Genomic DNA, 11,904 nt, shown 5'->3' on the forward strand with positions numbered 1-11,904 from the left:
AGAACATTCATATCTCGATTCAATCAAAATTTCGAATTTAGGAGAAGTAGTTTAACTCCGATGGTTAATTGCAGAAGCCGTTCGGTCTGTTTTTACTTGATGCAGGTTATGTGTTATAGCCGGAAACATATCTCCTATCGATGTCATAACTGTTCCAATCCTATGTGAAGATTCTGATATTCCCTATATTTATGGTCCTTCAAAAGAAGTAAGCTTCGGACCTCCTCTGTTTTTTCCGTCTAATTTTGGTGGCATGGCATGCTTCTAAGTTGTTATACTGCTTGATTATCAGAATCCATACACCCTAATTTCCTACTTATTTGTTTTCTAACTTCAATGTTATTTATCGCACACCTTTATCATAACATGGCGTAGTCATCCTAGTTTTGCATTTCATTTTATTTCTTTATTTATTAGAGATGCATATTATATTTTGCAAACACAATGGTATAGCCATGTTCGATTTTCTCCAAGTTCAGAGAAGACTCTTGGTTGTAGTCTGTTTCGACATCCAATTCGGTCTGTACATCCTGGAATTCCAATGTTAAATATACTCAAATATACCAGCTATATGCACTCTTCGTGTACCCTGTTTGATTAGCCTCTTCTGGCATTTCAGGATCTTGCAACCGCAGGAGCGACCAAGAGACCAACATGCGTGTTTAGGTGCTAACCAAGCCGACCAAAGGTGAACTAGACCCTGCGGAACAAGAAAAGATGAAGTCCGAGTATAGCCAGATAGTCACGGATATACCAGAGCTTACATCCTCCCTTGTTTAGTAAACCCAAAACAAAAATGTTGCACTTGCGATACACTAGTTTTGTTGTTGAGATTACATCGTCTTCTTTAACTACTGTTGCTAAGTACAAATTCTGTGTTATGCGTAGATAAGATATCATGAACATGACATACAAGAATAGCAACAGATATATAACAATAGTTCAGAAGTTCAATTTATTTTCTCTATATGTACATTTTGCCATGCCAAACGACCAGAAGTGTGTTAACTCTCTAGAGTCCAGACAACAAGGAATAATAAGTCCTCTTTTAAGTTGAAAATGGAAGTGATGGTATTACTTTTGGATGTCAGGCTCCTAAACAAGATTACTCCTAAACCACCTATTGCTAGGCTAAGGATCAGTGGAGCGCCGATGGTCTCAACACTGATCATTTTGTTCGATCTATCCACTCTTCTTGGCGACATCTTTCTCCTCGGTATTCATGTAGCAAATTGCTCAGATTGTCCAACTGATGCATAATCTGGCGTTGCGCTCTCGCGATGACTAGGACCTGCATAATCATCGATGGTACCGTAAAAACCAATAATATGAAACAGTAACTTGGTATATCTTATGCTAGTAAAAGGTCAGACTTTTACGAAAAACAAAACGAAAGGTTAAGTGTGACATGAGCTTGTATGTACCTCTTCCATGAGTGGGATTCTCTAGCCAGCTGGGAAGAGATGAAGAATGAGGCAACAATGAACCAAGTGAACCATTACCCAAGCCGGACACAAAAAGAGAAGTCGGTAAAGAACCATTGCAGGCTTCGGCCTGCACAGCTAAATTTGCTGGCTGGCTGAATACTTCTTGTAGAGACTTTGGAATTTAGTTCTTCGATACTCGACGTGAACTTATCCATCCTTTCATTCAGAGTTGAAATTTGCTCCGAGAGTTGTGTAACGACTCCCTAAAACACAGGTTCGATAATGACACCACATTTCGATGCCATTCAAGATTAAGGGAATCATTTTAAGCAAACCAAACAAAAAATCAAACATTATTACCGCTATATATATATGTGTGTGTGTGTGTGTTTGTTTGTTGATTGAGAGGTTTTGGGTTTGTAAGTATATTTTGGACTCTAACTTTTATAAAGAATCTCATAAGATTTCTTTTCTTGAAGAGGAAGATAAGAGGAGGTTGCCAGGCTTTGTAACTTCAAAATTTTCCAACCAGAAAGATAAAATATTTTTGACAATGGATAAAAAAACCACATACTCACCGGATCTGCTGGAGAAGGTGACTCTGGTGCCTTCCATCAAACCTTCTACTGTTAATGGCGAGTTTTGTCAGCTTTGACAAATTCTTGTCCCTTTGGTTCGAGTACGAGTGTGAGATACTGATGCACCAATAAATGAATTTCACAGGTGATTTTTATTGCGATCAGGATAGGTGCTTTCGTAAATAAAATAGCAACAAATTATATGATCTTAAGCAGAAGATGAGGAAAACTGACACGGTTTCCCTATTGACCAGTAATTTTAAGACATGGGAAAAATGTAGCTTGAAAAAAAAAATTACCGGCTGAGATACTTCAAGGATAGGTGCTTTCGTAAATAAAATAGCAACAAATTATATTGATCTTTAAGCAGAAGATGAGGAAAACTGACACGGTTTCCCTATTGACCAGTAAATTTTAAGACATGGGAAAAATGTAGCTTGAAAGAAAAATTACCGGCTGAGATACTTCATTCTCCGATCAGCAGAGGCCCGAGAAAGGGCTTCTTTAGGACTTGAAACTGAATCATCATCAATGCTAAGTTTCGTTTTCAAATCATCTGGCAATGCCTGCGTATATTTCTCGAGTCAGCAGGATTACAAAACTCAAAAATCGACAATCAACTTGAAGAATCATACCATAACATCATTTACAAGCTTCTCCAACTGGATTTGTTCAATATAAGTACGAGGAACATATGAACCTTCCAAGCCCAGCTGCTCAGCAACATATTTAACATACAAACGATCTCGACCTTGTACCTTGTAAAAAACATAAACATTACACGTTGTGCAACAAATATTTAACAGTCCTCAGAAACAACCCAATCAACACTTTATATTGCAAGGCAGTGACAAAGTTAATTCACCATACTTCATCGAGTTATTCAGCTGAAAACTGAAAGGGTAGTGGCGGGCTCCGTCCTGTTATAGATCAGTAGTGAGTTGGGGACAAGGGATTTTGAGGGAGAAGAATTGTCCCTTTTAAAACTATAGCTACTTGTTCGATATTTTGTTGACTTGTTGCCTACGAAGAAGTAGTCCAGTTCCTGTTGGTTCTCTTTACTGCAGTGTTTTCTTCATTTACCAAACAAAGAAAAGCAATTGCACATTGCCATAAACCAAATACATAATACGACTCAGGGACAAGAATGTCATAATTAAAGACCAAACACATGTTTCAGAAAGAAAAGAGGCAAAAGATGACACGAACCGGATAAATAAAACATGACAAATGATACACATGTATTAAGGATGTGATACCTGAACGTATTTGCGATTGAGTTGCTCCAACCAATCAATCTTCACGGTCACCTTATCACCAGAAAAGACATGGCTACTTCTTTTCAGGATGGTCGCGATTGTATACCCCAAAGCCATTAGTCCTCCAAGAAGGCGTACACTAACTTCGAAAGTTATTCTCGGTGAGAACCATGAAAGTTGGTTAGAAGCCTTAAAATTTACCACCTTTCGGTCAATCTTAAAGAATATTAAGCAGAATCCTAAAAATCAGAGTTAAAAGGCAAATAAAACACCCGAATGGCACTTTCGTCTTAGGTAAGGATTTTGAGAGAGAGTCCAAAAAAAAATGATTCAAACATCTCATTACCGATATAAAGAAGAAAGCCTTTATAGACTATGCAAATGCCACTAAATCTGTTAAGATTTTTAAAATGCTTAAAATTAAAATCCAACCTCGAACATGAGATTGTATTTGCCATCCCTGTTCCTCATCCTCAGATATGACTGGCATGCTTCAGGATCTTCACCCGGGGGTAGAAGAAAAATGTCGTATGTTTCCTCTACACTTTCTTTGTATTCCTCAGATATGACTTCCTTAATTTGATCCACTGTCACTGACCTTGTTGACTAAAATGATAGAAAACACCCGGTGGTAAGGTTGAGGGAAGAAATAGTACTACAATAAGAAATATACAACCATGTACTTTGAGATAGAAATATCGGAGTTAGAGCTTGACCTTCAGAATATAAGTAGGATTCTGAAATCCAGTGAATGGATTAAACTTGTTGATGATTTTAACATGTGCTGTTTCGAGATCTGGCTCGATAAAAGCCTTATACATAGGATATACCTGCGTGAAAGAAAGTACATGATAACTACTATAACTACTCTTTGTTTTAGGGAGCATTTGATGAAAGCATTCAAGGCTATAACTATGCATGATTTCGGAGAACAGCTAAACCAGACAACTATAAAGTAAATTAGGTAAGATAAAGAAACCGTTTCAGAGATTTGATGGATAATTTCTTCAGGCTCTTGGCCAACACGTTGGATATCTCGTAAAACTCGCTTGACAAGGTCAAAGTGAACTCCCCCGTGACAGATACACGGAGATCTAGATAAGGCCGTAATTTCTCACTTAAGGCATAGATTCCTTCAATAATCACAATGCGGGAGCTAGGCACTTCAAGTGTCCTGTAATCGTAATGAATAAAACTAGATCAAGAACATGCACATTACTCATTTCCAACTGTAAACACCTTCCTTTATTTTTCTCATTTTTTTTCTTCCTAGTAGGTAGAGAAAAGAAATTAAGAGAGACATGCAACCTGTATCCTATGCGAGAGCTAGACTTGAAGTCATATATCGGAACTTGAACAGGTTTCCCAGCTTTTAAACCATGTACATTTTCAAGCAGTGTGTTGTAATCGTCAGTCGTGGGTCTGTTTCATGATACTACAGTAATGAGATCTTTGCCATGCATCCTCCTCCAGTCATTGCAATACAAAAATCTTTCTAGTAATGAAAATGGATCCCACACATTGGCGCAATGTGTGCCGCATGGTAAAGCATTAGTATTAGATATACCAAACACTCAAGTTATCTATGGTACCAGTTTCAAATGTTGACCAAAAGATCTAAAAGCTAAAGAACTGCAATTAGTATGCAGAATAAATAATAAGAATTCAGTTCCACCTGATCAAAGGCCTACATTAAGAGATGTCAAGCAACCAAATATAGTTACTGCTCAAGACGTATATTTTGGTTATCTTTAGGTCTCCTCTAGGTTTTACTTTCTAAAGATGGTCCATTTCTTATTTGGATGCACTAACCTCAACGAAAACTTTGCCTTCTGCATTCCAACTACCCAATATTTAGGACAAAATATATCACTGCATTGGAACAAATTCTATGAGTTATGTTTTACGAAGCTATAGTAACTAAATCATGAGAAATCCCATTAACTATCATTATTTGTTTTGCTTAAAGAGGTTCCAAATCAAACTATAGAACACTGATAGCTAAAAAAAGGAGCTTAAGAGCACTTATAATGCTGCATTTCATGTTCCATTTTACATAACTAGATTGACTATCTCCTTTCAATTGTGCATCCTAAATTTTATTTCAATATGAAACACAACAGTATTAGTAGATAAAAAAAACTCCTAATATAAAAGCTCCCAAAAGCTTATTGTCCTGCAAATCATCCAATGTCAGAATGCAATATCGGGTGGCAACCATTTTTATCATATATAGAAACAAAACACCATAATTAAGATGGGATGGCCTTACATAAAAGTGTTTCTAAAATGTGAAGAATTTTAGATTTTACCATCAAAGTTCCCATCAATAATTCGGCTAGCATCATTGTAGTTGTCCATGGTTATGACGGCTATGCTAGGCATAAAGTTGAGCACCTTCTCTGTGAAGACAGTCTTTCCAGCTCCAGACGGCCCAGCTACTCCAACTAAAATCAATCCATCATTCTTTTGAGCCAATAATTGGCATGCACGAATTACGATGAAGAAACCTTTCTCAAAGGACAGTTTATCTTCGATTGGAACAATCTCATAGCGATCACAGTCTTTTCTTTTAGTCAACTGCACCTGGTCTCGCAGAAGACCAGAACGCCGTCGAGGTGATTCGGCAACAGAAGTGGTATCATGAGCCATTAAAAGATTATAGTAAACTTCTTCTTTATGCAGCTACATTGAAAGATGCAACTGTCAGATATACATTTTCACAGCAATGAGGATGACATGGGATAAAATCATAAAATCATGGAGTTTTTTGAGGTGGGATCATGAAATTTTACACACAAAGGGTGAAAAATCCAGAACTCCTGAAATTTAAATATAAGATAAACATGTTGCCGAAAATTCAACAACTTTTAGGAAATATAAAGTGGTAGAAATCTAGGAGGACTAGGGAAAATACGAAAAAGACACAAGTTTGGAATATGAACAAACTGAAACGCACATGAACCAGTTATAAAATAGTGAAACCAAGGATCTTAACCAATAATACACGCCCCATATTATACAGGAATCAGCAGCTCATGTAATGGTAACATTTAAACCAGCAAAGATAAACTGAACCGTCATATTCCTTTCAAAATTCTCACACTCATAATGCATTAAAGTCTTTTTTTCTGACCAGAAAAATGTTTACCCCTTCACCAGATTTAAGACCACTAGATCCTCTTTCTTTTATGGTCTTCCATGTCCCCTCTATATCTATATAATATATTCACACAGCCTACAAACTGAAAAAAATAGGACTCAAGATTGCAGTAAAATTTAAGCGATAAATTGATGAACCACCAAACATGATAAGTTAACCGAAAGTTTTAGGCAGTTTAGGGCACTTCTTTAAGCACCACGAATCATTAATTTGTTTAAGTAATAAGCAATTATCCCAAGAAAAAGCAACTAAAAATATGATCGAAGAAGCATGGTGTTCATTCCCTTTTTGGTGCTCTTGATTGAGCTAACACAACAAACCAGTCCAAATTAAAATCTCAAAAAGACAATAAACCATCCATAAAAAAAACTTGAACTTTCAAGCTCCTATGGATTAAATCCATGAAATTTAACAGCAAACAACAAAATAAACATCAATCCAAAATACCCAAAATCCAAAACAACAAACATTAAGCAAAAGATCAACTTTAAACCAATTCCCAAGAATCACAGTTTAAAGATCATACCTTTATCTCAGTCTTTAGTGTTAAGGACTTTGCAGTCAAGCTTTAAAGACCAGGAAAAAGGATGGACTTCAAGTTACTGGGATTTTTATGCAAAAGGCGAAGAAGCGCTTAAGATTCTTGTGATTGCTAAGCAGACACAGATATATAACAGCAGATGAGTTGGTTGGATGTTATTTGCAATAAACTAAAGGAAGAAAGGAAGGCTGCTTGCTTAGCCACCTTCTAGATTTCAGACAAACATGATATGGATTTGGGAGTTGGGACAATCTCGGAATAGGTTGGTTTAACTATAATTAATTCTTATTGGGCACATAATCATAAATAATTAAATTCAAGGAAAATGACATATTCGTAGGGTTATCTATTCACATGGTAAGCTTGACACGTATGTATCGAATTTTAATGGAAGGGGGTAAATTACATCATTTCTTATTTAACTTTACTTTTTATTTTATTTTCTCCTAATTAACTCATTATACTTTTAAACTTTTAATTTATCCAATAAATTTTTGAATTATTTTTATTTTGACCACTCTGAATTATTTTATTATTATTATATGATATTTTTTATTACTAAATATAAAAATAATTTAAAATAAATAATAAAATAACATTTTTATTATTAAACTTAAAAACATTTAAAATAATCAATATCCATCGTCAATCACTGTCGGCCTTCAAAATCGACAGTCGTTCGTTCTAAAATATTATGGGTCGTTTCGTCTCGACTGCATGAGTCCGGATCTGGTGATTGTTTCACCAAAAATGCCACAAAACCCGTGAATCTCAACTATAACACTTCGATTTCTTTACTTTCAATCTCCTATTTGAGATCTTCAGAGATATTTGTTGAACTATGTTTTATAATATTTTGATATAACAAATTAAGGTAAATATTTTTGGACCTAAATTGAATATTATTTAAAGTTTTCAAAAATAATTCAAAGTGCAACAAACTATAATTTGAGCAAAAACAAGTTTTTCACGTACAAAGTACTAATATTGTTCTTACAGTATCAATACTATATGAATAATACCGAAACTGTTCATGTGGTATCGATACCATATGTAAGAAAAATATTAATACTCTATAGGTAGTATCGATACTACCAGTTTGCTCAAATTCCAGAATGCAAAATAGGCACTGATACCCAAAGAAGTATCGATACCATGGTCACAGTATCGATACCGTCAGGCTCAATGGCTAGTATCGGCTAGTTTTATTTAAATATATTAAAGGAAGTACCGATACTCCATATCCTGGGCTATTTATTTTTACAGAGAAAACATCCCTAAACGATTAGAAATCATCCCCAACGGCTAGCAACGGCCACAACCTTATTCTAACATATAAATACAAGTTCAAGACACTTGAAGAATGGTTAGAACACTTATCCAATAAATCAAACACAATAGAAGAGTTTTTCATTCCAATTTTAATTTCTCTTGTAAATATTTTTGTTCTTGTGAGTTTTAATTTGTAAACACCCTACCTCGTAGAGATTTTATTGTTTACTTCTTTTATCCTTTTGAAAGGGGTTTTGGTTCTATATTAACCATTGAAAATATAGAGAGTTTGTAAAAGTTATCTTTTTGTCCTTGAAAAAAAATAAATTAGTGGATTTGTTGGAAAATTTTATGTGAGGAACTTTGGTAGTGGATGTAGACTTTGGTTGAGAAAGTCGAACCACTATAAATCGATGTGCACTAATTTTCTATCTCTTTTTACTCCTTACTCTCTAAAATTATCAAATAGCCAATTCACCCCCTCTTGACAATATTTTCGGTTGTCAATTTGAGCTTTATAAGTCCCAACAATATTTCGATAAATAGAGGTCAGATTTGAACTCAAGGATCGAGGAGAAGCGACCCATGAAATATGAGACCGAATGATCATCATCTACAGTGGTCGATGACGATCAACGTTTCAATATATTTTTTTATCAGATTTGGAGCATGTTCCAACAAAATAGAGATCAAATTCGATCTTAAGGGGTCGAGATGAAGTGACTAATAAAATATGGGATCGAAGGGTCACCATCTATAATTGTTGACGGTGGCTTTTAATGTCGACGAATAGTGGACGACCACATTTTTTATTTAATATTTTAAATTATTTTTATATTAAATAATAAAAAATCATGTTGTATTAAAATAATAATAAAATAATATAGAATGATTAAAATAAGAACCATTCGAAAGTTTAGTGAATAAATTAGAAAAACAAAAATACAATTAGGAATGTAAAACCAGGTAATCATTTAGGTTTCAGTCGGATCCTGTCAGGTCGGATAAAATATGATACAAGTCAAGTCAGGTCAATTTGGTACTTCAACTCGGATCAAGTTCGGTCCAAATCAAATCAGGACGGGTCATTTTCAGGCTGATTTGACATCATGTTCAGTTCAGGTTTAGGTATGGTTACTTTCAGTTCAGATTGATGTCAGTTCAGGTCCGAAGCAATTAAAGACTAGGTTAATTCAAGTTCGGATGGACTTCAGGCGAATCTCGTTCATATCGGGTCACATCATTGGTAGATAAAATTCAGGTCAGATATTTATCAGATACAAATCGGGTTCAGATCAAGTCAATTTTATTTTTGGATTAATTATTTTTTTTCTTTCGCGAATGTTGAATTGCATTTTGTAATTATATATGATTTAGAGTAAATTACTAAGAATATAAATAACCATGGATCAATTTTATGAAAAATATAAAATTAATGACTAAATTGAACAAATATGAAATTGCAAATAAAAATTTAAATAAATTTAAAATGTGACATTGAAATTAATATAGAAAATGATTAAATTATACTCATTTAAAAAGTTATGGGCTAATTACAAAAATATAAATAAGAAATAAGAATGGACCAAATTCAGATGCAACTATAGATTTAATGACTAAATTGAATAAATATGAAAATAAATGAATTAAAATTTAAATAAAGTAAAGAACACAAAAAGATGAAATCAAAATAATTATAAAATGTGAAGCAAATATGAAAAATAGATTAAATTACATTCATTTCAAAAGTAAAAAAAAAAATATCAATTATAATATATTAATAGATATATATATAAAGTATATATTAATATAATATATATAAACTATATAATTTGTATTTATAATTTTATATATGTATATAAACCATGCAATATATATATATATATATATATATATATTAATAAAACATATATATATATATATATATATATATTGCACAGCTTATATAATTTATATAATTATACTAATAAACTATATAATTCATTAGTATATATAAACTATATGGTATATATAAATTATATATTATATAGTTCATTATTATATATAAATTATATAGTACATATAAATTATATAGTTCATTAGTTTATATAAACTATATAGTATATAGTTCATTAGTATATATAAATTATATAGTATACACTAAAAATTTGTTATTAATACATATGTATTGAACTTGAAAAATATTTCTTAATCCACCACTACATATATTATACACTAATTAATTATACATAAATACACACATACATACATACATTATACATTAATAAATTATACACACATTATACTTATATATCAATTCATACAATATACATTATATATTATTAATTATGCATACATACATTATGCATACGTACATTATGCATTAATAAGTTATACATACATTATACACGTGTTAACTAACATTTTTTTAACAGTCGTGACGGATCAAAAATTTAAAAAAGTAATATTAAAAACGTTAGATACATACTTTAAATAAAAATTATTTAAATATATAAAACTAATAAATAATATAATTTAAACAATTATTTTTCCAATTATGCCAACTCAAAACTTGAAAATAAAGTCGAAATCAGTTGGCTCCAAATCACTCGCCTCTAGATTCCTTCTTTTCACATTTCAAAATTTAAAATATAAATTATTCCAAAATCCCAAATGGTTAAAAAATTTAAAATTGAGCGTATAATTGATCAAATAGCGCCAATCCCATGTTTTGAAAGCAAAAGACCATATGGTCCTCCTTATTTTGCCTCTTTTATTTTCCCTATGTTTTAAATTTTAAAGAATTATTTTTTATTAATTTTATCAATACCAAGTTATTAATTTAATAAAACTTTTGAATATATTTATAGACTACAAATTATAAATATAAAAAGAAAACATGTAATAATATTTAATTTTTAACTTAACGGTATATAAGATATTTAATTTTAAAAAAAATAATATAATCTTTTAATTTATTTTATATTCAATGTATTTTTTAAATTGAGGGAAAAAATTAGTTTAACCTTTTGACCCATGAAATCGAATATTGAATTGTTGATCATTACAATATAATATAGTAGTTCACGACACTAACATAACAATCCATAAATTATAATTGTTAGATAAATTTTCTTTGCATAATTAAACTATATAATTTACATTTAAAATAATGTTATTGATCATGTTCAATGCTAATAAATTACTCTAACTTGTAATCATTATAATTAATTTAATTAATATTGTTCAATATAGATTACTTAATAAAATAAAATTAATGATTATATTAAAAATTTATAACAGAAGAATCATAATTAATATAATAAGTCTATTTATTAATTTAATTATCATAATTAATATTTTATTATAACATTTAAAAATAATCATATTAATTAGTATGATTTATTATAAACTTAAAATCTCACAGTTTTATTAAAATCTTATAATTTCATCAATAATAATATATAGTCAGGTAAATGTCAAGTCAGGTAAATATCATATCATGTCAATAACAAGTCGGATCATTTACAGGTCAGGTTCATAAAAGGTAAGGTTGAAAATAAGTCGGGTAATACCAGTTATTATTAGGTCAATCTTGGGTTCGGGTTCATATCAGTCGGATGCAGGTCAGGTTCGGGTATAATATTTTCGGTTCAATTTGAGTTCATGTCATTCTCAGGTCAGG

General features: G+C 31.9%; 1 long non-coding RNA gene and 1 pseudogene across 1 annotated transcript; one reads left to right on the forward strand and one right to left on the reverse strand.

Moving 5' to 3' along the window:
* Positions 1 to 976: 976 nt before the first annotated feature.
* On the reverse strand, positions 977 to 7,235 carry LOC120215940 (annotated as a pseudogene).
* Positions 2,083 to 2,448, forward strand: LOC120215941. Its single transcript, XR_005525002.1, has 2 exons — positions 2,083 to 2,175; positions 2,328 to 2,448. It is a non-coding gene; the product is annotated as an uncharacterized LOC120215941 (long non-coding RNA).
* Positions 7,236 to 11,904: the final 4,669 nt, after the last annotated feature.

Source organism: Hibiscus syriacus, unplaced genomic scaffold, assembly GCF_006381635.1.
Source record: "Hibiscus syriacus cultivar Baekdansim isolate YM2019G1 unplaced genomic scaffold, ASM638163v2 tig00110156_pilon, whole genome shotgun sequence".
In the NCBI taxonomy this organism is placed as follows: Eukaryota; Viridiplantae; Streptophyta; class Magnoliopsida; order Malvales; family Malvaceae; genus Hibiscus; species Hibiscus syriacus.